The 25741-nt window shown below is 39.3% G+C and overlaps 1 protein-coding gene across 19 annotated transcripts in view; it reads right to left on the reverse strand.

Moving 5' to 3' along the window:
* The window catches only part of APBB2 (amyloid beta precursor protein binding family B member 2), a 360720-nt gene that overhangs the window by 308882 nt on the left and 26097 nt on the right, over nt 1-25741 (reverse strand). For 16 of the 19 annotated variants that reach the window (XM_019640761.1, XM_019640770.1, XM_019640765.1 and 13 more), the window contains one exon: nt 12359-12429. The exons of the other annotated variants lie outside the window; for them this stretch is intronic. The gene's annotated coding sequence lies outside the window, so the exon portion shown is untranslated. The remainder of the gene's footprint in view (nt 1-12358; nt 12430-25741) is intronic. 19 annotated transcript variants of the gene reach the window in all.

Raw genomic sequence — 25741 nt, forward strand, 5'->3', positions numbered from 1 at the left:
TATACAATGGCATATTACCCAGCCATAAGAAAAGATGAAATACTGCCATCCATGTAGCAACAACATGGATGGACCTTGAGATTATTATGCTAAGTGAAGTAAATCAGACAGGAAAAGTCGAGAACATTATGATTTCACTCATATGTGGGATATAAAACTCAAAGCAACAAACGAACAAGACAAACAAAACAAAAACTCATAGACACAGACAACAGTTTAGTGGTTACCAAAGAGTAAGAGGGGAGGGGAGTGGTAGATGAGGGTAAATGGAGTCAAATATATGGTGATGGAAAAAGAACTGACTCTGGGTGGTGAACACACAATGTGATATATAGATGATGTATCACAGAATTGTTCACTTGAAACCTATGTAATTTTATTAACCAATGTCGCCCCAATAAATTTTTTTTAAATGGAAAAAAAAATCTGGGGTTTATTATTTGTCTTTTTAATTTTTATTTTTCTAGTAATTCATGTGTATTATATTTTATAAAAGTATTGGCCGACGTTGATTTAGAAATGTTTAAAAGTTCCTTTCCTCAGATAGCTTAAGAAGCACTGGCCCAAAGATCTGAGAAGACGAACTCAGCCCTGATCAAATGATACCTAAGCCTGACTCTTGATCTCTACCTTTTGGTTAGGCGAGTCAACAGATACCCTTTGTTGCTTAAGCCTGTTTGAGTTGAATTTTCTGCTATTTACAATAGAAACTATTCTACCTGATACAGGGAACTTAACTACCAGCCCAAAGTAAAGTAAGAGAAAGGACAAAGATGGAGGTATAAGATAAATCGCAGGCAAAGGAACCAAGAATTCCAATCCTTGCGTAAAACTCTACATGAAACCGAAGAAGAAAATATCCATTCATTCAAAGATGTATAATCAGATAAAGGCTTTTCACAGCCTTGCAATTAAATGGCCACCTTGACTAATTTCCTTCCTTTATACAATGAGCCCATGCAAACATTTCATTGTCTCTCACCCATTTCAACAACTGCCAATTTTGAGCCAAATGAATTATCTTCAAGCAAATGTCACACACAGCNCTGTAAATTTGCTCTACCACCTCCACCCCCATTTGCGAGCACATACAACTGCTCTGATGTATGAAGCCTCTTGAAATCTGGACCAAGCCAGGACATGCCAAGACACAATACAGGGTCAGTGGAGAAAGAGGTTACTGATTCTTACCAAATTTCCATGGCCCTTGGGTAAGAGCTACAACACTCCAAAGGCCATTTCCAAGGAAATCCTATCTGTAATTAAGAGAGATGGATAATGCCAAAGACAAGGGTACTGACTCCTGAGCCTGGTTGCCTGGGTTCAAAACCTGGCTCCCCCCATCCTAGCTGTGTGACCTTGGACATGTCATGCAAAAAGGGCACAATGATAGCACCTAACTTGTAAGGCTGCCGTAAGAACTAAATGGGTTAATGTATGTAAAAGTTGGCTATTATTGTTACTATGAAAGAATTACACCCAATTCTCATTAGTGAGGCAGCGTGTAAGAGGATATACTATCAACATTTTCTCCAAAAAAGACTATACCCAGCTATACCGAAACTAAAAGAGGCTACACCCAAAAAGAGGCTGAACCCAAACTAAAATCCCATCAATTGAATCATATTCTAGACACACTAGAAAGTCTTTCTGGTTTGTCTAAAGCAGTGGCTCTAAGCCAGGGTGGCATCAGGCACACCTGGGAAGCTTTTCCAAAAGGTACATGCCTGGGCAGTAGGTCTGGTTTGGAGCGCGGAATGTGTATTTGATAAAGCACTGTCTCCCTAATGCCCACCTGGAGGTGAGAAACATTAGCTAAAAGCAAGTCCCAACTCTATAAGACCAGCCTTTCTTGGCAAGGTGGGGACAGTTCAAGGGTGTTGCAAGGGTACCACTGCCCATAAAAATGCCTCTCTAACCTGTTTGCTGCTGCCTGAAATTCCTTTACTAGGAGCTTTCCATTGCAATCAGAAATACATTTTAAACTAGAAGAATAACTAACATTAGTTGAGCATCTATAGCATGTCAGGCCACATATGTGTATGTGTGTGATACACACACACACATAAACATCCTATTCCTTATGATCGCCCTGTGGCACAGTTACTGTGCAAAGCAAGAAGTCGAGGAGCAGAGAGGTTCCGTGGCAGAGCCACAATTCCACCCTAGGTGTATCTGCCCACTGCACCACACTGCCTCCTGGCCTATCACCTGTGTTCGGAAACCCACGGTTCTAAATCAAAGACAGTGAAACTGGACTGAAGGAGGCCCTCCACGCAGACACCATATCCCACCCCCGGCCTTCTCTCACATTGTACTGAACCAGGAAGAAGTTGAAGTTTAAAGATGCAGGAAAGGGTCTTCCACTTACCTCTCACCTCCTCCTTGGAAGATATAAGGCAAATTTCNCTGATGGACTATAGTTCCTTCAGCCTCTAGATAATTCACTTTAAAAGTCCCCCTACCAAGATAAAACTTTCTCTCTCCAACATACTAACACATGTGTTGACATCTTTTCTCTTCCCCCAGGGTCCGACTCAATCAGAACCAGAAGGGAGGTCACAGCACATCCATGCAATCACTTGCTGGACAGAGGAGCACACTGGGGCCCAGAACATTGAAAAGGCTTCCCTGGGGGCACATGGCTAATGGGCAGAGTCCAGAACACACTTCTATCAAGTCTTGCCACCCAGTCCAACTCTGTGACTCATCTGACTCATTCTAAATCATAAATTGTCTAAACTAGGACTTCAAATTAATAACTTTGGTCTTCATTAAACTTTTGCTTCTTTGAAAAGCAGTTAAGTAATTGGATATTTTGCTAATAATAACTTGAGGGTGTTCACACTGTTGTTTCAATCAAAGTATCCCAAATTCTGAAACCTAATTCCAGATTCTTTTTTTTTTTTTAAATTGGGGAATTGAGGGAGGGGAATAGTATTGGAGAATTGGGGAAGGGGACCAGCCAAGTTGTTTTTCTTCAATCTTAGTTGTGGAGGGCGCCAGTCACCATCTGGCTGCCGGTTGGCAGCTCGTGGCCTCTAAGCTCAAGTGCTGTGTTCAATCTTAGTTGTGGGTGGGCCTAGCCACCATCCCATGTGGGAGTCGAATCAGCAGCCTTGTTGTTAAGAGCACACGTTCTATCCACTGAGCCATCCGGGCAGCAGCTCAGCTCAAGGTGCCAAGTTCAGTCTTAGTTGCAGGCGGGTGTAGCCCACCATCAAACGGGCAGTCTTGTTATTAGGCGCATGTGCTCTCACCAGCTGAGCCATCCTGCCACCTGTTGGCAGCTTAGCTCGGGCACAGCATCACTGGCCCATGTGGGAATCGAACCGGTGGCCCTGTTGCTCAGAGCTCGCGGTGGCCCTGTTGCTCAGAGCTCGCGCTCTTAAGCTAACTCTTAACCAACTGAGCCACTTGGCCAAACCCAGGATTCTTATTTGAAAGTCTTTTGTTGTTTTTGTTTTTGCTTTTTAATCAGAGTACATTAACTCAGGGGGAGAAAAATTAGATTACCTTTTTAATTCAAAGAAAGAAAAAGAACATTCTACAGATAGTNGTGGTTGGGAACAAATTCCCAATTTATTATTGGGAATAGATAATACTGTTCTACTGTTTTTCCTTATTGAAAAAATATCAGAATGTTTATATTATAATAACAGGTAATTGTTTTGCTAATTAATGCTTTCCATTAATCTTCATGTCCATCTGAAGTAGGAACTATTATTATGTCTATTTTTAAATGGGAAAACTTGAGGCATGAAGACAACAAATAACGTGACTGATGTTACATGGTTTTTAAATCAAGGACCTGGGATTTTTACCCAAGTCTTATCAGTCCCGTTATTTTCTTAGCACTCTGATATGGTGAACTTGAGCAAGCTAAGTCTCTTTTCCCCTCTGTAGTCTACGGATGTCACAGGATTACTCATCTTAATACACCATAGTCATTAAAGGTTTTAATACAGAACTTAAATCCCAAACTTCAGTAATAAAGCCTGTAATTGAAGAGGATGTTTTGAAAATCACATATAACGTGTGATCTGTTGAGAGCACTAGGAAGGCATTTGGTTGGATCTGCAGTTATTTTAATTACCTTTCATTCCAACTTAAGATCAGCAAAAGGTGTATGCTCCTGATCTTAGGGAATATACTCGTATTATCCATCATCTACACTTTCATGTTTTCCTTCTTGTTCCGGTTCATTTCTTCAAACCCTTTTTCTAATTCATTAATTGCTTCTTCAGCTGTTTCTAATCTAATTTATTAAGTTTTTATTTTAACAGTTATATTTTTTCCTTAGGTTTTGTTTTTATTGTTTTGTTTTTTCCAAAATCTGCCTGGTCAATTTTTTTAACAACAAAAACACCTAGATTTATGTTCCCCTTGTACATATTCTTTTTCCCTTCTGTTTTATTGAGCCGTAACTGACATATAACATTGTATTAGTATAAGGTGTACAACATAATGATTTGAGATATATACTATGTAATGAGAAATGATCACCACAATATGTTTAGTTAACATCCATCACTTCATAGTTAGAATTTCTTTTCTTGTGATGAGAACTTTTAAGATCTACTCTCTTAGCAACTTTCAAATACATAATACAGTACTGTTAACGATAGTCACAATGCTGACCATTACATCCCCAAAACTTATTTATTTTATCATTGGAAATTTGTACCTTGACCACCTTTACCCATTTCCCCTACACCAAACCCCTGCCACTGGCAACCACCAATCTGTTCTGTTTCTATGAGTTCAGTTTTGTTTTTTGTTTGTTTGCTTGTTTGTTTTAGATTCCACATATAAGTGCGATCATACAGTATAGTTTTTCTCTGTCTGACTTATTTCACTCAGCATAATGCACTCAACATACATCCATGTTGTTGCAAATGGCAGGATCTCCTTTTTTATGACTAAATAATATATCTGGTCAATTTTTATGTCATTGTATTTGCACTTGTGATTACATATTTTTTCCTTAAAACATTTCAGTTACTTTGCATTCTGTATCAGATCATTTTAATATCTAAAGTCCTCAGGGTTCTAAATCTATTGTTTTTTATTTGTACCTGGTGACTCTCACTCCCGGTGGCTTGCTTTTTAGTAGGATTGGGGATCTTTAATTCTGAACTTACATTTGGTTGATCTTACTCAGAAGAATCCTAAGGTCTAAAGTGAGGAGGGCTGCCTCCTTACTTCGCATTTGCTTCTGCCAAAAGCTAAGAGGCTCTATCAATGGGAGCCATTTTCATTTCCTTTTCAGGTCCTAGGAGAATGCTGGCTCTCCTACCTTGCCACTGACCCATGGCTATCTCCAACCATAAGGGTGATATCAGCATATGCTCTAGAGACAATCTGTCTTTTGTGTTTGTTTACACACAGATCTCCCANAAAAAAAAAAAAAAAAATTGTAATTTAGTTAAAAGATAAAAACGAGGAATTGAAACATCCAAACTGATCTTTTTTTTTTTCTTTTTTTTTCAGGATATGTTTCACTGTAATGAATTCAGCTAAATTCTCCTGGGCCCAGGCAATATACTCAGGCAAAGGAAACAAGGACCAAATACTAAGATTTCTTAGGGGATAGATTAACTAGACAGAATCCTATTGACCAGAGGAGAAATGAGAATTCAAGAGTGTGTTATTTCCTTAGAATAAAACTACACTTTAGAAAACTTGGCTTTAGAAAATGCCTCCACTGAAATGGCTACATTCCAGATCTATGTATTATATGTAGCAATATCTAGCAGCTACATGTAAAGCCCAGTAATTCAAAGATGGACGGTGTAGGGGAGGTAAGACTTTCCTTCTACCCTCCTAAGTTCGATAGCTGGGTCTATGAAATAAACTGACAACAGGCAGATTAACAGGAGGAAAGGTATATAAATTTATTAATTTTTAATATGATATGCACAAGAACATCACAGGGGGAAAAAGTGAATACCCCAAAAAGTGATGAGCTTTGAAAGCTTATAAACCATCTTTATATAGGAAGGGGAGGGAGGATTGTCGGCCTCTCAGGGGAGAGCAAATTATTTTTAGGAAAGATGAATGGGACCTTAGAAGAACAGATTGGGGGTATGATAGTTTGTCATAAAGTCTGCCTGGGTGTGGTGTGTGTTAAGAGTCAGTCTTCCCTGGTTGATGGAACTCCCATGGAGGAGATTTATGACAACGGAGTTCTTTTTGGAGGGTCTCTCTTTAGGTAGGTAACAGGAGTTCAGAGAAAGCCTCTCGGTGCATTTGCTGTTTTTCAAGTGCCTTCAGTTGAAAATAATCAGTATACCAAAGCAGCACATTTTGGGGCGGCATGTCCTGAACTCCATCAGATGAAAGCATGATTCCTATACTCACAATCATGGGGTAAACAGATACATAATAGATACCAATATACATACACACACATCTAACACTTTGAATATCATGAAAGCTATGAACCTTGCATGAAAAAGTTTATACAAGAGGCTGTCTTAACTGATCTCCATTTAACCACCTTGCCAAATTAACCAGCACATCCCTCTCCCTCTGTAGAACAAATGATTGATGTTTGAGCACCCTAGCAGCGCACAACTAATAGGAGATGCCAGTTGAGCAGAGAGCTTCTCAAAGTGTGGTCTAGAAATAGATGCCAGTCTGCAAACTGCTGCCCAGGAAATGGCGATTGGGCATTCACAACCATGTGTAGCCATTAGACATGGTTGCAACATCCAAGTGCATGACTAATGGACTTCTCTCACTGACCAGTTCTGGTGTTGTTGACCTTATAAGGTGAGTTGCATGTGGCACCAGCTGCCTACTGATCAAGCATTGTAGAACCATGTGACGCTAGTTTAAGGTTACTTTGTCAACTGTAATACAGAAGTATTAAAATCCCATATCCACTTCCTCCACAGAAAGATCTTTTAAATTGACCATAAATTTAAAGGATAAAGTGTTTGAATTGGCTACTGAGGAAGGACTGAAGGTGAATTTTGACACGGTAGCAACACTTGCTTCATTTTAGAGAAAAGTAAACAATGAAGATCTTGACCTTTCTGAAATTGCTTTAAAATGTCATTTTGCATTTTCATCAACATCCCTCTATAAGACCAGTTCCTCCATGAAGAATGTTATTAAAACAAAACAATTAACAGTTTAGATATGCATTATACTTTAGCTGTGAGATAAACTGTCACCAACTCAGTCTAGTGTAGGTAGGTTAACAAGAAAGTTCATTTGTGACATGAAAACCCTTTAATATATATATATATATACACACACACACACACACACACACACACACACACACACAGAGAGAGACAGAGAGAGATTGTTCAAAGTATACACAGAGTGTTTAATATGGGGAATCACCCTTTCACTCATAACTTTTTGTTTAGTTATAACTGGAATATCAAATTAATAAGAGAAATAGTGACTCTTTATGTGAACATTGCCTATATGCATGCTCTTGAAGAACATATACAGATTTTATAATTGTTTTATTTTTCCCTATATTGTTTGTTCTGATTATATTTACTAAAATGTAATTTTATTTCTGTTGTTTCTAAAACTAAGTTAAAAATTAAGGCTTGGGCCAGCCGAGTGGCTCGTTGGTTAAGAGTTGGCTTGGGAGCGCGAGCTCTGAGCAGCAGGGCCACTGGTTCGGATCCCACATGGGCCAGTGACACTGCGCCCTCTACAGCTAAGATGGTGAACAACAGCTTGACCTGGAGCTGGGCTGCCCTGAGTCGCCGGCGACGGCGTAGGCTGCAGTGGGCTGCTGGGAACTGCTGTGAGTGGCCGGCAGCCAGCGAGAGCTGGTGTGAGCTGCCATGAGCCATCGTAAACGACCATCCAGAGGCTGGTGACTGATCTGCCTCACCCGGGAAGAGTACAATGATAATACCAACATGGGCCAGTGAAGCGACGTCCTCCACAACTAGACTGAAGAACAAAAGGACAGCAACTTGTCTGTTCCCTTTCCCCGATTCCCCAACGCTGTTCCCTTCCCCAATTTCCCAATAAAATCTTTAAAAAAAAAAAAATTTAAGGCTTGTATTTTATATGTCCTTTTTCTAATTTATTTTTCAATTACCGTTGACATACAATATTATGTTAGTTGCAGGTGTTTATAACATAGTGATTAGACATTTATATACCTCACAAAGTGATAACCCCACTAAGTCTATTAACCTCTGTTTTCTTTTAACTTTTTCTTTTTATTATTTTTAAAAGTCCAGGTCCATAACAGATTGAAAACCTGTTAGACCTTAACCACATGTAGGTGAGAAATCAGTGAGATGCTCCCACCAATTATGCTATATCATTCCCTAGGGTCAGATGTGTTCATTCCTAACCTATTCATGCTAGTTCTTATCATTTAACTTAATTGCATGTAAACACATAGTAAATTATATATAAACGCGTAAAACATGAGTTCTGAAAAAATTGTTTCTATGAAAATGAAGATGAATTTTTGAATAATGTGGAATGAAAGTGAAACACTACAATAATTGCCATTATATTAGGTGTAAGGAAGAAACGGCAAAGGACCGGGAGGCAAATTAGAGGAATCTGCAAGGATTCTGCACTCACATAGTTCACAAGTATCTTAAAGGTCTTTAAAGCAACCCCAACTGAAAATCAGGTAGAACGTACGTCACAGGTGCCGTTTATGTGCAAAAACCAATGTGGACACCACTTATCGGACCCTACATCAGAAATGAGCAAACAGATGTACATCTGTTGGGTTGTCAGAAAAGTCATGATGCATTTTTGCAACGAAAAACAGAAAAAATATGTCATGACTTTTCTGACAACCCAATATATATTTGAGTTTTAAATAAAATGTTTAAGATATGAATATAACATTTGTTTTTACAAGTCTCCACTTTAACTGACCAGCAGCTAATCATGATAATCCCAGAGAAGACCGCTTTTACTGTAAACACAAAATTCTGAATAGAATATTCAGGAGACTCTGGCTTCCTGGCTGTTACTGAGACATACCGGTAGGTGATAAAACAGGGACAAAATACAATGTATGGAAAGACTCACACCAATCACAAAAAGCACAAGGAGTCCAAAAAGAGATCCTAACCAAATAAAGAACATGAAACAATCTGTGAAATCGCAAAGCATATGTCTCTTTCTCAGTAACATTATATCCACACCCAATTCCTGCAGAGAATGTGCTTTTTAGCAGTTAGCAGCATTAACCAAACTAAAGCAGAGCCCTCCGGGGAAAATTTTCCAGGCAGAGCCCCAAGGTCAAGAAACAAAAGCAGAATCAAAAAGAAATATATTTTTTTAAAAAAAAGGCCCTTTATGAGATACTGAAAACATTTGCTCTGACTATAAATACAAAAAATGTCAGTGATTCTGAGCCATAAACAGAACTAATTCAAAGACATAGGTTTAGCTTAACTTTGAATTCAGACTTTTTGTAGCATATCCACATTGGCCCACAGTTTAGGATTAAATTTAATTCAGTGTTAGTAAAAATAAGTAAAACAAATGAAAAGTATAAAAGTGTGATGAGGGAAATTAACACACAGTGAGGCTCACTTAATTAAGCACTCTGCGTTGACAAATACTAAAGTTATAGAAAAAAATTTTTTAACATTTTATTAATATGTAAACTGAAATAATTTGAACACACATTCATTTTGAACCAACAGCCAGAGTGTATCCTATCCCCACTTCACAGCATCGGGACTTAGCTAAGTTAATATAAAACGCCACTGTCTATTATATTACATAAGTGAAACAGGATGGAAATAATATGCAAAAGAAGGCATGGAAACGTGTAGGGAAGGAAAAATAATTTTCCCTCTACCCTTCTGAGTTCTTAGCTGAGACCCCTGTAATAAAAGATAAAAACAAACAGAAGTTTATTAACATGTATACATCATGTATACATGGGCGCTATCTAGGGGAAAATGAGTAATTAAAAAAGATGGCTTAGAATTCAGGCTTAAATATCATCTTAATAGGGAAAGGGGCAAGGGGGATATAGACCTCTCAAGGAAGAGTAAATGATTTCTCAGAAAAATAAATGGGCCCTTAGAAGAATGGATGGGAGGTATGAAAGTTTGTGACAAAGTCTGTCTGGGTGTGGTAGCTATTTCTAGTCTCCTATCCTGTGATAAGAGTCAATCTTCTCTGGTTGATGAAATTCCCAGGAAGAAGATCAATGACAGCTGAGTTCCTTTTGGAGGATCTGTCTTCAGGCAGATAAGGGAAGTTTCAAGCCTCAACCTGTATTTGTTGTTTTTCAAGTGCCTACAGTTCAAAATAATCAGCATATCAAAATGGCATATTTTGAGGTAGCATGCCCTGAACTGCTCCAGTCATATTTTGAGGTGACATAGTCTGCTACCCTTCACATGTGAGGCCTACACAGGCTGTGGGGGAGCACTGGGCTCATGGTCCAGGTCCTGGTCTCCAGGTCTGGCTCTGCCCAGCATTAGCACCACGGCCCTGCAGAAGCGGCTCACCTTAACTTTGGGGTCTGCGTCTGTGAACTCGAGGAGTCAGCGTATGTACATACCACCGGTACTATCCACAAAAGGGTTCTACTGCCCCAGAACTAAATACACAACTGACACTGAATGGCAGCTTTTAGGGGCAACGAAAGGAGGGCGGCAAACACAAGATCTACCTACCGCAGCGAGCAGACCTGGACACTCCCTTCTCTGCTGATATTTATTCTGGTTATGAAACAAAGGGGGAAAAATTGGGGCGATGTGCAGCCCAGAGAGCAATGTCAAGGACCACCAAACTTTTGTAATCCTTCATGGCAAAATGCATAAAACCACAATATGCCTTTAAAAAATATTTGGCCTTAAAACAGGTTTTCTTTCTAAGTTTGTAGTTAACAAAAATATTTAAAAAAAAAAAAAAAAGAAGCAAGTATATTGAGAGGAAAGGATTCACAGTAGTTATTCCAAGATTGGTTTACTGGCATCTTTATCTTCTCTGATAGCATGTTAAATTGGTTCTTTCTAAGAGAAAAGGTGATAATGAAGTGATTAGGAACACACACTTAGAAATGGATGGCCTGGGTGCGAGTCCCACTTACCAGATGTATAGCCTTGGGCAACTTTCAGTTTCCCATCTGTAAAATGATGGTATGGTCTCAACACCTCATATGGTTGTTAAAAGTTAATAGGAGTTAATATGTATACAGCACTAAGCCTAGTGTTGCTGGCACACAGAAGAACCAATATATGCTAATGTTTGCTAATATTTTATGGTAATATGTTTAACTAAAAATAGATGTTCACTAATTACCAAATGAAAAACCATATAAACATCAAGCTCCTCAAAAACCTCACCTAAAACTATCAACATTAAACATGGAAAACATCAACAATTCCAGGGATATATATGACATATCTGTCATCTGACAGATATAGGAGATATTGACAGCAGCTTCCTTTAACTCTTCTCTCAGACTCCAATCTTTTGTCAATCTGTCCTGTATGTAGCCACTAGATTAAATTTACTAAAGCAATGTTGGGTTTAAATCACACCCTGTAAGAGCCTTTAAAGACTCCACACAGTACAGGATAAACCTCAAACCCCAGAGCCAAGCTCTGCCCCAGCCCAGACTACAATGAGCCTCTAGCACTCTGTACTTCACAGTCCTTAGAACAGTTTGTAATTTTATATTTGAGTGATTGGTTAATACCTTTCTCATCCACTAGAACGAAAGCCCAGGAGGTAGGCCTGTGTTTTGCCCACCCACCACTGTCTACCATGGGCCATGGCCTGCTGCAGGTGTTCAGTAAGTATTTGGTGGAGGAATGAACCTCCTCATCCATCAAGGCTCACAACACGACCTGATATGTATGACCCTTCACAGTTTGCAAAACACTCTCATATACATTTTCTCATCTGAGCCTCACAGTAAGTAAGCCTTGGGGGACGGCAGAGCAGAGGAGAAAACCAAGGCCCGAAAATGCAGCATCACCCAAGGTGACATTCTCCGCAAGTAGCAAAGAACCACATATTTACTCCTAGTTGGGGGGCTCCTTCTAGAACACTCTGCTGCCTGAGTTAAATCCAGTACAAAATACTCAGGCCTTGGCCTTGCGTTGCACTTTCCAGCCTCTGCAGTTTTTTACTCTTTCCCTCCCACCCACCTAGAACTGCCTCCTACCTTTCCCCCAACTTTTCATTCATTAAACAAATATTTATCAGGGACTGTGATTGATGGGCAAACCCTCCTCCTTCCTTCAGGGCCCACCTCTGTGTCACATATGTGCCACTTCTATCAAATGGACATCCATTTATTCACTCAATGAAGCTTTTTCATTGTAGGGACACATATTTGTTCTTTCAATACAAATGCTCAGTGTCATACCGTATGAGGTTCCAGTGAGAACTGTAGTTTGGATACTGGTGTCCCAGTGTTCTGAAACACTCTTGAGGTTTCTAGGAGAGAATAACAATGTAAATCAACCAGATTTAAAAGGCAATACAACTGCTGCCATTCACATAGCCTGAGATGTCCCAGGTACCTTAGTTGAGAAGTAAAGCAAACACTGATACCCATCGAAATATAGATTATATCAAATGTTACATCAATTTAAAAAGGAATATAGATTAAATTTATCTATCATCATTAAAAAAGAATAGATTCATTCAATGACATCCTGAAGCCAAGTACCCCCAGGTCTGCACCACCGAAATGGTTTTTATCTCTCTGGTCTGTGACATAGTTAACAGCCCTTCTCAGACTTGTCAGCTCAGAAGCACACACAATTAAAAATAGAAACAACAGTTTCAGGGATCCTATTTCTCTGAGTTACTAGCAGAGAGCCACAACTCTAAATACAATAGCAATAAACCTGCAATAAGCCTCGTGAAATATAGTATCAATTAAATGTGGGTGCAAGAAATGTAATGCAGAATTACTGCCGTATTAACACTCCCTGAAGATAAATCACCCAAGACTTTAAACAAATGAAAATCGATTACATGAATATTTAACACAGCTGGCTTTATTTAAAATTTCCCAAAGCAGACATATACTGCCATGAAAAAAGAGCTACAAAGGGTTAATAATGCTAGATTGTATAGGAATTCAGAAGAAAGGAAGACAGCAGCCTGGGACTCTTCCTTATTTTGGACATGACAATATTTTACAGCCTCAAGGGAAGGCAAACAAAACAGTATTGGATAATGTTAACACATTAAAAGATTTAATAGTGAAAATACCCAACTAATCCTCCTCTTTCTTTCCTACTGAAATTTCAATGCAGAACCTAAGCCAATCTCAGATAAGACAGGGGGAGGCAGCTACAAGAACAAAATACCGCTCAGAATGGGCAGAAAGCTAAGAAATCATTTGTTTGAGTGGGCAAAGGTTTGAGTCCATGAAGAACTTCCATTAGTATAAGGTGGTGTGTCTGTGTCCCACCTCACTATCTGCTTTCAAACACTGTGGTCCCGTGGGTCTTCAATAAGCCTAAGTAAGCCTGCAGGATGCTGGGGTTGTGCTCGTTTGCTTGCTTCAAGGTCTTTAAAAGTAGAGTTAAACTTGCACAGATGTTTTCTTGTATATTCCAATGGACCAAATGGACCCCGCCCCCCAATGTCTCCTGATCACCCTGCCTTTTCCCACCCTTGATCATCTCTGAGGCAGAGAAACCATAACCAGCCTCAAGAAGCCTCATTAGGAAAAGCATCCCTTTTATTAAACTTAAAGTTCTTCTCTTTGTGTAGTTTAATTCCATTTCTTTTGGTTTTTTTTTCTCTGTGAACTCAGGAGGGAATAAACCCCTGAAACAAAAAGCCCCTTTCATTTCATGGAAATAATCCCATGTGGTCAAATGAATTCTGTGTTAATAGAATACATGTGCTTTTAAATGGGTGCCCTCTTCAAAAAAAGGAAAGAAATAATCAAATTTAATTCTACCATGTGTATTAACAAAAAAATTCAGATCTAATATAGCCTTGTAGAAACTAAGCATTTAATATCTCCTTTGATTCTGAAATTGTACCGGTCTCCCTGAAAGTTTAAGCTCACACCTTCACCCACCTTCAGGTCCAGCAGGAGGACAGAGCTTTTTCTAAACCGTCTCACTGAGCACTGGGGAGCAGGAGACGGACACAACCCAAAGCCTTGTGTTTCACCTCACTCTTTCAGTTGCCCTTTGGGTCTTCCACTCCGTCACCTTGGTCGGCTCGGAAAATGAGAGGAGGTGAAACTCAAGTCTGTTCACTATACTTTTCTCATAACCTTTGATTTTAAGATATGTGAAGGAGGAAACTGAAAGGCAGCTAAAAGTGTTTTTTTGGATGTAAATTATCCTGAGACCTAATTATGTATAATTTCTTCATTTTCTTTATTCAAGCAAGTGAATCTCAGATAAATTCCCCTTTAGGTCAAATATTTCTTCCCTTATGACTAATCCTATATAACCCTAACACTCCCTTACTCACCCCTCAAGAACTCACTGTTACTCTGCTATCCTGTTAGAAAGAAAGAAGCTAAAACTTGTCTGAGAGGGGCTAACGAATGTTATATGCTTTGGCACGAAGTTATCATTACTGGGCAGAGTTAAAGTTAAGTAACCTTGTGAAAGAAAAGAGGAGGGAGTCTAAGAAATATGTGACCTCCATTCTAAGACAGTCATCTAAAGGCTTCCCAAAGGTTTTTCTATCTCTAGCATTCTAGTTGCTCTGCATCTTTAGGATGAACACGGGTCCTCAGCCAGCTAGTCACAGATCTAGTCATAAAATCAAGAGCTGTCTGTATTTGCAGTCCCTCTTTTTTCTCTCTACTGAATTCACTCCAGTCAAGCTTTCATCCCTATCATTCTATCAAAACTGCTTTTGTCAAGGTCACCAATGATGTGCATGTTGCCAAAACCAATGGTCAATCTGAACCCTCATCCCACTGGATGACTGCTCTGTCTTGAAACACATTCAGCACATGCCTTTTGAGACCCACCCGCCCCTCTCCCCCGCTTCCTTTGGGTTCTCTTCCTACCTCACTAACCCCTCCATCCCTTTTCATCTTTGAACTCCAGATTCCAGAATCTCTCATATATCCAACTGCACACTTGGTATCTCTACATGAATACCTAACAGGCATTACAAACCGAAGTCCTAAACCAAATTCCTAAGGTTACCCTCAAACTGGCCCCTCCAAAACCTTGCCCATCTCAGTAAATGGCAATTCCATTCTTCCAGCTGCTCAGGAGTCATCTTTGCCTCTGCGCACGCCCTCCCTTCCTCCCTCCACATCTAATCTAACAGAAAACCAGCTCTACTTTATATCTAGAACCCGACTACCTGACCACGCACTATGGCCACCTTTAGAACCCCGGCCCACTTACCATCATCTCTTGCCTAGATTATATCTGCTTCATTCTAGTCTCTACAAAACAGTGGGATCCTTTTTGAAACATAAATCAGATTATATTATTAATCTATTCAAAACCTTCAAATGGCTTCCCAGCTGTCGTGGGTTGAACTGTGTCCCCCATGAATGCATATGATGAAGTCCCAACACCCAGAACCTCAGAATGTGACCCTATTTGGAAACAGGGTTGTTGCAGATGTAATTAGTGGAGGTCATTAAGGCGGGCCCTAGTCCAATATGACTGGTGTCCTTTGAAGGAGGGGAAATTTAGACACGAACCCACACACACAGGGCGAACACCACGTGAAGATGAAGGCTGAGATCTACAAGCCAAGGAAAAACGGACATTGCCAGCAAACCACCAAAATCTAAAAGAGGGAACAGACTGTTGCTCACAGCCATCAGAAGGAAATAACTCTACCCATCCCTTGATCACGGAGCTTCTCACATCCAGACAGTGAAACAGTACATTTCTGTTGTTTCAGCCGCCCGGTGTGTGGTTCTCTATTACATCATCCCTAGAACACTAACACACAATGTCATACAGAATAAAAGGTGAACTGCTTGCAATGGCCAAAAGGCCACACATGACCGTACCCTGACTCACCTGCCAGCCCCTTTGTGGTTCCCCCAACACACCAGGGACACTGCTCCTCAGGGCCTCTGCTCTGGGCTCTTCCTTTGGCCTGGCCTGTTCAGGCCCAGTGCCCTCAATATCTGGACAGAGCTGTTCAGATACCTCCATAAAGCCTTCTCCTCCCTCCCACACTCTCTATCCCCCTCATCCAGCTTTATTTTTCTCTATTATGTGTCACCAGCAGGTACTTTAAATACTTACTGTGGTGCATTGAGAGATGCACGGTCAGGACTCACCGAGCAGCTGCAGATAGGCAGCCTCCAGGGCCCCACCCCTCAGAGTCGGCCTCAGCTGCACAGAACTACCCCATCTGACCAAGGTCACACCCTCCCCAGGGACGCCCAAACCTGGTAACACACATGGTCTATGACTGAGGTTACCACTCAGTGCAGACACTCTGACAGGTAAGGTGCCCTGGAGGGTTGGCAGAGGCCTTGTCCAGATTTATTCCCCTGCCCAATCCCGTCCCCTCCTGTTCATGGTATTGATGTCAAATACACATCGTGTTCCCCATACTCCATCCATCTCAGCATTTGCTTCTGGAGAGCCCAAGCCTGAGACACTTCTCTACCTCCCCCAACTATTGCTTATTGAGGGCAGGGACTTAGGTTTGATGTGTCCCCAAAGCCTAAAATAGTACCTGGTACAAAACAGGAAATGACTGAATGAAAATATTGGGAGGGAGAGAGGGAGGGAGGGAGAGGGAAGGAGAGAGAGGGAGAGAGGGAGAGAGGGAGAGAGGGAGGGAGTGAAGGAGGGAGGGAGGGAAAGGCACTATTTGGAGACTAGCCCCTGTATAAAACAAAAGCCTCTTAATATGGTCATTATTCGGAATACACATGATGAAGCTGTGTGAGTTTTCTAATATGCACTTTGCTGTTTGCTTTTAGAAGAAAAAAAAGTGTACAAAGTTTCTAAGATTCACTTATCTTGATACTTCTGACTCTTCCCCTCCCCCTAGGATTTTAAATTTTGCAACCTCAAGTTCTGTCACCAAGAGGGATTCAGGACCCTAACCTTTAAGGTAGGGAAGATACTATGTAATTACTGTTCAATAGCTTTATGATATCTTGTATGTTACTTCTTAACTCCCGCTAACAAGAAACTCTGCTCTGAATGTTATGATAATAAACAGATTATTGCTTCTCTCTTTATTGAATATGTATTATTTCAAGTCTCACTCAAAATATTTTTTTTCTTTCTCAAAGATTGTCTTTCACTTTACTGCAAGACTAATTGCATTCAGCAATTCTGTCAAATAATTTAAAATGTATTTTCCATGCTCTACAGCTGGTTACTCATACCCAAATAAAGCTGATTTCTACCTGGCCACGTATCTCATGCCAGTTTCTTCAAGAATACATGAGGCCTGACTATAAGGTAAGAAAGCTGTGGGGAGGAGGGACTTGTGTTTTGTTTATAGAATTTCTTTACATATCATTGAATGATTAAATTCTAAGGGGAAAATGTAAAGACACATTTAACACCAAAAACAACAAAATCACCCCACTATTACTATTACTAGTGCTAGTACTAATAATACTAATAGTACTAGTACTACTAGTACTAGTACTTCACTGGTCTGAACTACTCTAAGACAAATGGATTCTAAACACTGTATGTTACACCACAGGAATGCCACACATAGATGTACCTGAAATGTTTTATAACCATATATATGAATAACAGAATCTTCCCAGTCAGACCTACATAATTTCATCAACCTTCTGGAATTACATCTTTCGCTAAATCAGCCTTGGGGCACAAATGCAATAAGATAACATTAATTAAAATACATAAAACCATCCAGGAGTAGCAAGGAGTATACCACATTTTTTTTAAAGGGTAGAAATTGAACTAAAAATAGTAATCACTATTTTGCCAGCTTAAAATGCTAGGTCTTCCATAATGCCTGAAGCTACAATTCTACCAGACTTTCTCCAAGGTAGGATAATAATTAGTATGTTATTCATTCGTCTGGTATGCACCTAACATCGCGGGGTTGTGTGTGCATGCTCACTTTGCAACCACGAGCTTCACTTCTCTGCTGCCTAATGTCCAGGAAGCAGAATCCGACAAGTTCCAAAGTACAATGTGCCATCCTTTACCACTATGCCAACAATTCTACCACCAAAAAAAAATGAAGATTCTGTACAATCCTAATGAAACACCACTATTATCACCGCTGAAGTTCAGCTCTCCACTGCATTTGGAAACAAACTACTGTAGACCACAAATAAAGGACCATCACACTCTTAAGAAAATAACCACAACTACCTTGGTGCTGACATGATCTCATTCCTCTTCAGAGCAACCCGATCAGGTGGAATTATTCCAAATATTCAGATGAGGAAACTAAGGCCCAAACTGACTGAGAAACTTGCTCAAGGTCATACAACTAGGAAGCAAAGAAGCCAGTACAGGGACCCTGGCCTGTCAGACTCCAAACCCCACGCACTTGATTGCATATATGTTCCTCTGGAAATCACTGCAAGTGTAAACAAGTATTTAAGGTGCACAGAAACAAAGAACCTAATTTTATCATTGAAATTCCTAGCTTCTGCACATGCACAGGAATCATCAATGTGAGAATGCTATTAGGTATTATGTGTTTTCATTTAAGATTATTTCAAGTGTTAGCATTCAAATAACCACAACACAGAAATGATGCCAGGCTATGAGCTTCAGCTTGAATTTTGTTTCCTAATCATGTGAAGACATGATACAAAACAGGATCTCAGGTAATAGAGGGCAACAGTCCTTTGGTTTTCATAATATTAAAAACAAAAACCTATCTAAATAGTGTGATTTTAGGTGAAATTTTGAATTTCATTTTTATATTTCATTATATATTGTGTTTTCTACTAAAACCTTCACCATTTTTATAACATGAGAAAAAGCAATAAGGGTATTTTAATTTGAGAAAAATAAAAAATAAAACATTGCTGCAAATGGGCGATTATTTTATATAAAATGTATATATATGTAAACTTTGTGATTCCTAAGTTTAGGTCTTGTCTACGGAAGTCATACACAAGAAGGATTAAATTAAATTAAGTTTAATTTAATGATGACAAACTATGAAGTCAGAAGGCTAGACTACGTGTACCAAGCCATCAAGTACTGTCTATATGACCCTTGGTAAGTCATTCAGCTCCTCAGAGAACCCCTTTCCTCGCTTGCAAAAAAAGGATCTGTAATACTACCTATTTAACATGGTTGTAAGAATTAAATGAGAAACACATGCATTTATGTACATGCATACACATTCATAAACTGTAACGTGCCAACTAAGAGTTGTTATTAATAATCAAGTTCTTTTCATCTAAACTGAAAGATCCTTAAATAGATAATACTCTCACTCATTCCTGTAACATGACTGTATCTGTTCCCATTTTAGATTCTTTTATAAGCCAAATCTTACTGCGGTGGCAAAGGGCAAAAGAGTGTGAGTGTGTGAGTGTGTGTGAGTGTGAGTGTGTGTGTGTGTGTGTGTGTGTGTGTGCGCGTGTGCATGTGTGCGCCCCAAACGATATTCCCAGTAGACCAAAGTATTATTATTCTTTAACTCTTTCCAATATACATTTATGCAAAGGTGTTTAAATTTCACATGACAGCCAATTTTAAATTATATTCCCATTCAACTCATATTAACGTGCCTATGAATTTTGATGGGTGCTTTTAGTTATGTATCCTTGTATTCTAGGAGAACATTTGGAGATTGACTTGCAGCAAAGAAAATCTAGAGACAGAACAACCAATTAGCAGGCTTTACCACTCTCAAGGTGAGAAAAAAAAATGAAGACATTTGGAGAATGAAAAGAGAAAACAGATTCCAGGGACATTTTGGAAGACTGGCCGTTCCTGTTGATGACCTACTTGGATGAGGCAAAAGGAAAGAATCTTAAAGAGGCAGGAAAGTTTCCAGCTTTGGTGCCTGTAAGGATGGCGGAGCTGTTAACTATGGTGGAAACCCTGACCGGGTTAAAAAACGGTACCAATATACATAGCTGGTGGGGATGTAAACCTGACCAATCACTTAAAGACTGTATTAAAGCTCAACAACATATGTATGCCTTACAACCCAGCAATCCCTCACCTAAGAATATACCTAACAGAAATGTGTGGTGTCTACAAAAGGCATATACAAGAATATTCATAGCACTGTTATCCTCAATAGCCAAAAAATGGGAAACCAAATGTCTATCAACAGCAATGTAGATAAGTTGAAGTATATTCATATAATGGAATACTATATACACAATGGAAAAGAATGAACAACTGCTACTCACAACAATATATACGGATGGTTAAGCAGAAGACAGCTGTGGGGGAAGAAAAACCTTTCCTCTACCCTTCTAGGTTCTTTCGGCTGGTCTAATTAAATCTACATGAGAAAGATTAACAAGAGGAAATGACCAAATTCAATTACATACGTACGTATGGGAACCCCACACACATGAGAGGTTCAGGGCTAGAAAGGGAAAGTGAGGTAAATATGATATTCTGAGCTAAGGATGAGGTAGGGCACTTTGGGGATTCCTAAGGGAAGAATGTCATTTACAAGACGATAAGAGTGGATATTCAGTAATTAGAAGTTTGCCCTGCCCTGCAGATAGATCATAAACAGTTATTTCTGGTGATAACTCTTACTATGGGCAAGGCTTCTAACTTAAATTCCTTATGGGAGAGGTAAAAGTGTCTCATGAACCTGCAGGGTCTCAACTGCCTTCAGCTCAAAATAATCTACACGCCAAGTAGCACATCTTGGGGAAGCCTGTTCTGAAGCCATCCACAGGCAACATAAAAGAGCATATACTATATATAACATATTCATTCCATTCATGTGAAATTCAAAACAGGGAAAACTCATTTACAGGGACAGAGGTATAATGACAGAAGTATAATGAGAGGTCTGGAAAGGGACAGGGAGAAAGCCAAAGGACAGGGGGAAATGTCCTCTGTCTTGATCTGGCCAATAGCTACACACGTACAGAATAGGTTCGCACGTACAGAAAAACTCATCAAGCTGCACACTTAAAATATCTGCACTGCACTAGATAGAAGCTATACCTTAATTTCAAAATTTCGTGAGTAAATAAAATTCTCCTAGCCCCACAGCATCACAGTAATACCAAATCCCCTCCCCAAAACATCTCACTGACCACTGCTACCTGATAACAAAACAGCCTCACTTCAAAAATCAAGCAATAAAAGCATTTCAATGAACTGAAGTCCACAGTACAACTAAATGTATCTTTATATACATTTGTGTGTAATGTTGATAACATTTAGCTTTCCTGAGGAAGTCATTAAATGTTCTGGACATGGCGCGGATTCCTTAGATGTAGAACTGCGGCTCTGATGTTGTATATTATCCCCTCTCTTTTACTTTCTCTAAAACCCCCAGACAAAATGTATTGATCCCACTTCTATTAGCACAACAGGTCTCTATATGATAACACTTACTATCTGTCAGTCCCTGGGAGACAGCCCCGGGTCTCATTTGCTTTTGTCTCCTATGCACCTTATACACGACCCTCACACAGGTCTGTTGTGCAATAAATGTTTACTATGGTTTGTTTGAACAAATCACCACACTCTTAAAAAATGCCCTTAAAACTTCATGGCTGTATTCCAAGACTGAATCAAGAAGAAACCGAAGATCTGAAAAGACCAATGACTACAAACAAAATTGAATCAGTAATCAAAAAGCTCCCAACAAACAAAAGTCCTGGACCAGATGTCTTCACAGGTGAATTTTACCAAACATTCAGAGAATTAACACTTATTCTTCTCAAGCTATTCCAGAAAATTCAAGAGGACGGGAAGCTCCCAAGCTCATTTTACGAGGCCACCATTACCATGACTAGATTCCAAAACTAGTCAAAGACATTACCAAAACAGAAAATTATAGGCCAATATCCCTAACGAACAAAATGTAAAAATCCTGAACAAATTATTAGCAAACTGAATTCAGCAGTGTATTAAAAAAGATCATACACCATGAACAAGTGAGATTTATTCTTGGGATACAAGGTTTGTTCAATATCCATAAATCAATTAACATGCTATACCACATAAACAAAACGAAAAGTAAAAATCATATGATCATATCAATAGATGCAGAAAAAGCATTTGACAAAATCCAGCATCCATTTATGATAAAATCTCTCAGCAAAGTTGGAACAGAGGGAACATACTTCAACATATATGACAAACCAACAGCTAATATCATACTCAATGGGGAAAAGCTAATATCAGTCTCCCTAAATCAGGAACAAGACAAAGATATCTATTTTCACTTTTATTCATCATAGCACTGAAAGTCCTAGTCACAGCAATCAGACCAAAAAAAAAAGGGGGCATCCAAATTGGAATAGAAGAAGTAAAACTGTCATTATTTGCAGATGACATGATACTACATAGAGAGAACCCTAAAGATGCCACCTAGAAAAACTATTAGAACTGATAAATGAATTCAGTAAAGTAGCAGGATACAAAATTAATATTCAGAAAGCGGTTGTATTTTTATACACCCATAATGAACTGTCAGAAAAAGAAATTAGGATCATTTACAATTGAATCAAAAATAAAATAAAATACCTGGGAATAAATTTAACCAAAGAGGTAGAAGACCTGTACTTGGAAAATTGTAAGACACTGAAGAAAGAAACTGAAGAAGATTCAAATAAATGGAAGCATATATCATGCTCATGGATCAGAAGAATTAACATCATTAAAATGTCACTGCTACCGAAGGCAATCTATACATTCAATGCAATCCCTATCAAAATTCCAACAGCATTTTTCACAGAACTAGAACAAATAATCCTAAATTCATATAGAACCACAAAAGACCCTGAATAGTCACAGCAATCTTGAGAAAGAACAAAGTTGGAGCTACCAGATGTCAAACCATACTACAAGGCAATGGTAATCAAAACAGCATGGTACTGGCATAAAAACTGACACATAGATCAATGGAACAGAATGGAGAGCCCAGAAATAAATCCATGCTATATGTGCATTTACTCTATGACAAAAGAAGCAAGAATTTACATTGGGGTAAAGACAGTCTATTTAATAAATGGTACTGAGAAAACTGGACAGATACATGCAAAAAAACAAAACTGGACAACCTTCTTACACCATATACACGAATGAACTCAAAATGGATTAAAGACTTATATGTAAGACCCCAAACAATAAAACTCCTAGAAGAAAACATAGGCAGTAAACTATTTGATATTGGTCATAATATTTTTTCTGATATATCTCCTTGGGCAAAGGAAACAAAAGAAATAATAAACAAATGGAACTACATCAAACTAAACAGGTTTTGCACAACAAAGTACACCATCAATAAAACGAAAACACGACATGCTAAACGGGAGAAGATATTCACCAATGACATGTCTGATAAGAGTTTGTAACCAAAATTCATAAAGAGCTCATACAACTCAACACCAACAAAACAAACAATCCAATTAAAAAATGGGCATAGGACCTGAATAGACATTTCTCCAAAGAGGGCATATGCAGGAGTCCAATAGACATGACAAAATGCTCAACATCACTAATCATCAGAGAAATGCAAATTAAACCCACATTAAGATATCACCTCACACCTGTCAGAATGGCTATCATCATTAAATCCATAAACAAGTACTAGCAATGATGTGGAGAAAAGGTAACCCTCGTGCACTCTTGGTGGGATTGCAAATTGGTATAGTCACTATGGGAAACAGTTTGGAGGTTCCTGAAAAAATTAAAAATAGAACTACCATATGACCAAGCAATTCCACTTCTGGGTATTTATCTGAAGAAATCCACAACATTAATTTGAAAAGATACATACACTGCTGTGTTCACTGCAGCAGTATTTAAAATAGCCAAGATATGGAACAACGCTAGGAGCCCATCAACAGACGAATGGATAAAGAAGATGTGGCCCATGTACACAATGGAATAGTACTCAGCCATAAAAAAGAAAGAAATCTTATCATTTGTAACAACATAGATAGACCTATAGGGTGTTATGCTAAGTGAAATAAGTCAGGCAGAGAAAGACAAATACCATATGATCTCACTTATATGTGGAATCTAAAGAACTGAATAAATGAACAACAAAACAGAAATGGACTCATAGATACAGAGAACAAACTGAAGGTTGCCAAATCGGAAGGGGGGTTGGGGGAGCAAGGTGAAAAAGGTGAAGGGATTAAGAAGTACAAATTGGCAGTTACAAAATAGTCATGGGATGTAAATACAGCATAGGGAATATAGTCAATAAATATTGTAATAACTATGTAGAGTGCCAGGTGGGTACTACACTAATTGGGGGATCACTTCATAAATAATATAAATGTCTAACAACTATGATGTACACCTGAAATTAATATAAAATAATATTTAATGTCAACTGAAATTGAAAAATAAAAACAAATTTAACAAAACACCTTCATGGCTTACGATCAAGTGTCACTTTTTTTTTTTTTAAAGATTTTTATTGGGAATTGGGGGGATGGGAACAGTGCTGGGGAATTGGGGGAAGGGGAACAGACAAGTTGCTGTCATTTTTGTTCTTCAATCTAGTTGTGGAGGATGTTGCTTCACTGGCCCAAGTTGGCACCATCATTGCGCTCTTCCCGGGCGAGGCAGATCAGTCGCCGGCTTCTGGACGGCCACTCACTGCGGCTGCTGGCCGCTCACGCTGGCTGCTGGCTACACACGGTAGCCCATGGCAACCCACTGCCACAGGGACTGCAGCCTACGCCATCGCCGGCGACTCACGGCAGCCCAGCTCCAGGTTGAGCTGTTGTTCAGCATCTTAGCTGTAGAGGGCAGTGTCACTGGCCCTCATATGTGGGATCCGAACTGGGGTCCTCTGGCATCTCAAGCCAGTTCTTAACCATCGCACCACTCGGCCGGCCCTAAGTGTCACATCTTTTATAATTATCCACGTAGATTCAATCCTACACATGCTATTATTTTTCATTATGAGTTGACTTAATCCCCCAATATTATCATCTTTGAATACATAAAAATCTCCACAGCTTCACATACTGCTTCATCTGATTTCATTGCAGTGTATTTGCTGTCTAAAACTTCCCATATCAAAACAATTCCTTACATACACTATTTCGTAAAGTTCTGTCTGTGATCATCGCATCAGAATTGAGAAAAGAAGAGCAAGTATCGGGCATGAGAAAAGGGATGCAAGTCCTCCTTTGTGTAATCAGGTTTGACCACTGAGTGTTTTGTTTTCCAGTGTTCTGTTGCACAGATTATGCATCACAGACAACTTCATACTAGTTTTTCATATCTGGCCAGATAAATTATGGTTTGATTCCTTGAGTTAGCTAAACTTCACCTCCTCCGTAAGATAAAGTAGTTGAGCCAATATTAAGACTCCAAAAAGTTAAGACTCTTTTCTAAGAGATCTCAGAAGAAAAAAGCTAATGAAAAAGCTAATCTCCCTCCTCTGGTTACGAAGCTTTGGAGAAATGGACTCTTAAGAAGCTGGAGGAATAAGAGCAGCAAAAGGCTGGGGGTGTGGGGGGGCCCAGGCCAGCTGTGAGAGATCTATGGTTGCCCACCATTTCCCATGTGGGTGATGCTTTGAGACCTAACTGGATCATTTTAACTCCCCCTAGAGAGGAACTCAGTAAGAATCCAATGGAGTCAGGTCACATCCAAGAGGTCACAAACATCTCCTGACAGCAGCCTTGCCC

This window comes from Hipposideros armiger, unplaced genomic scaffold (genome assembly GCF_001890085.2).
Source record: "Hipposideros armiger isolate ML-2016 unplaced genomic scaffold, ASM189008v1 scaffold_53, whole genome shotgun sequence".
In the NCBI taxonomy this organism is placed as follows: Eukaryota; Metazoa; Chordata; class Mammalia; order Chiroptera; family Hipposideridae; genus Hipposideros; species Hipposideros armiger.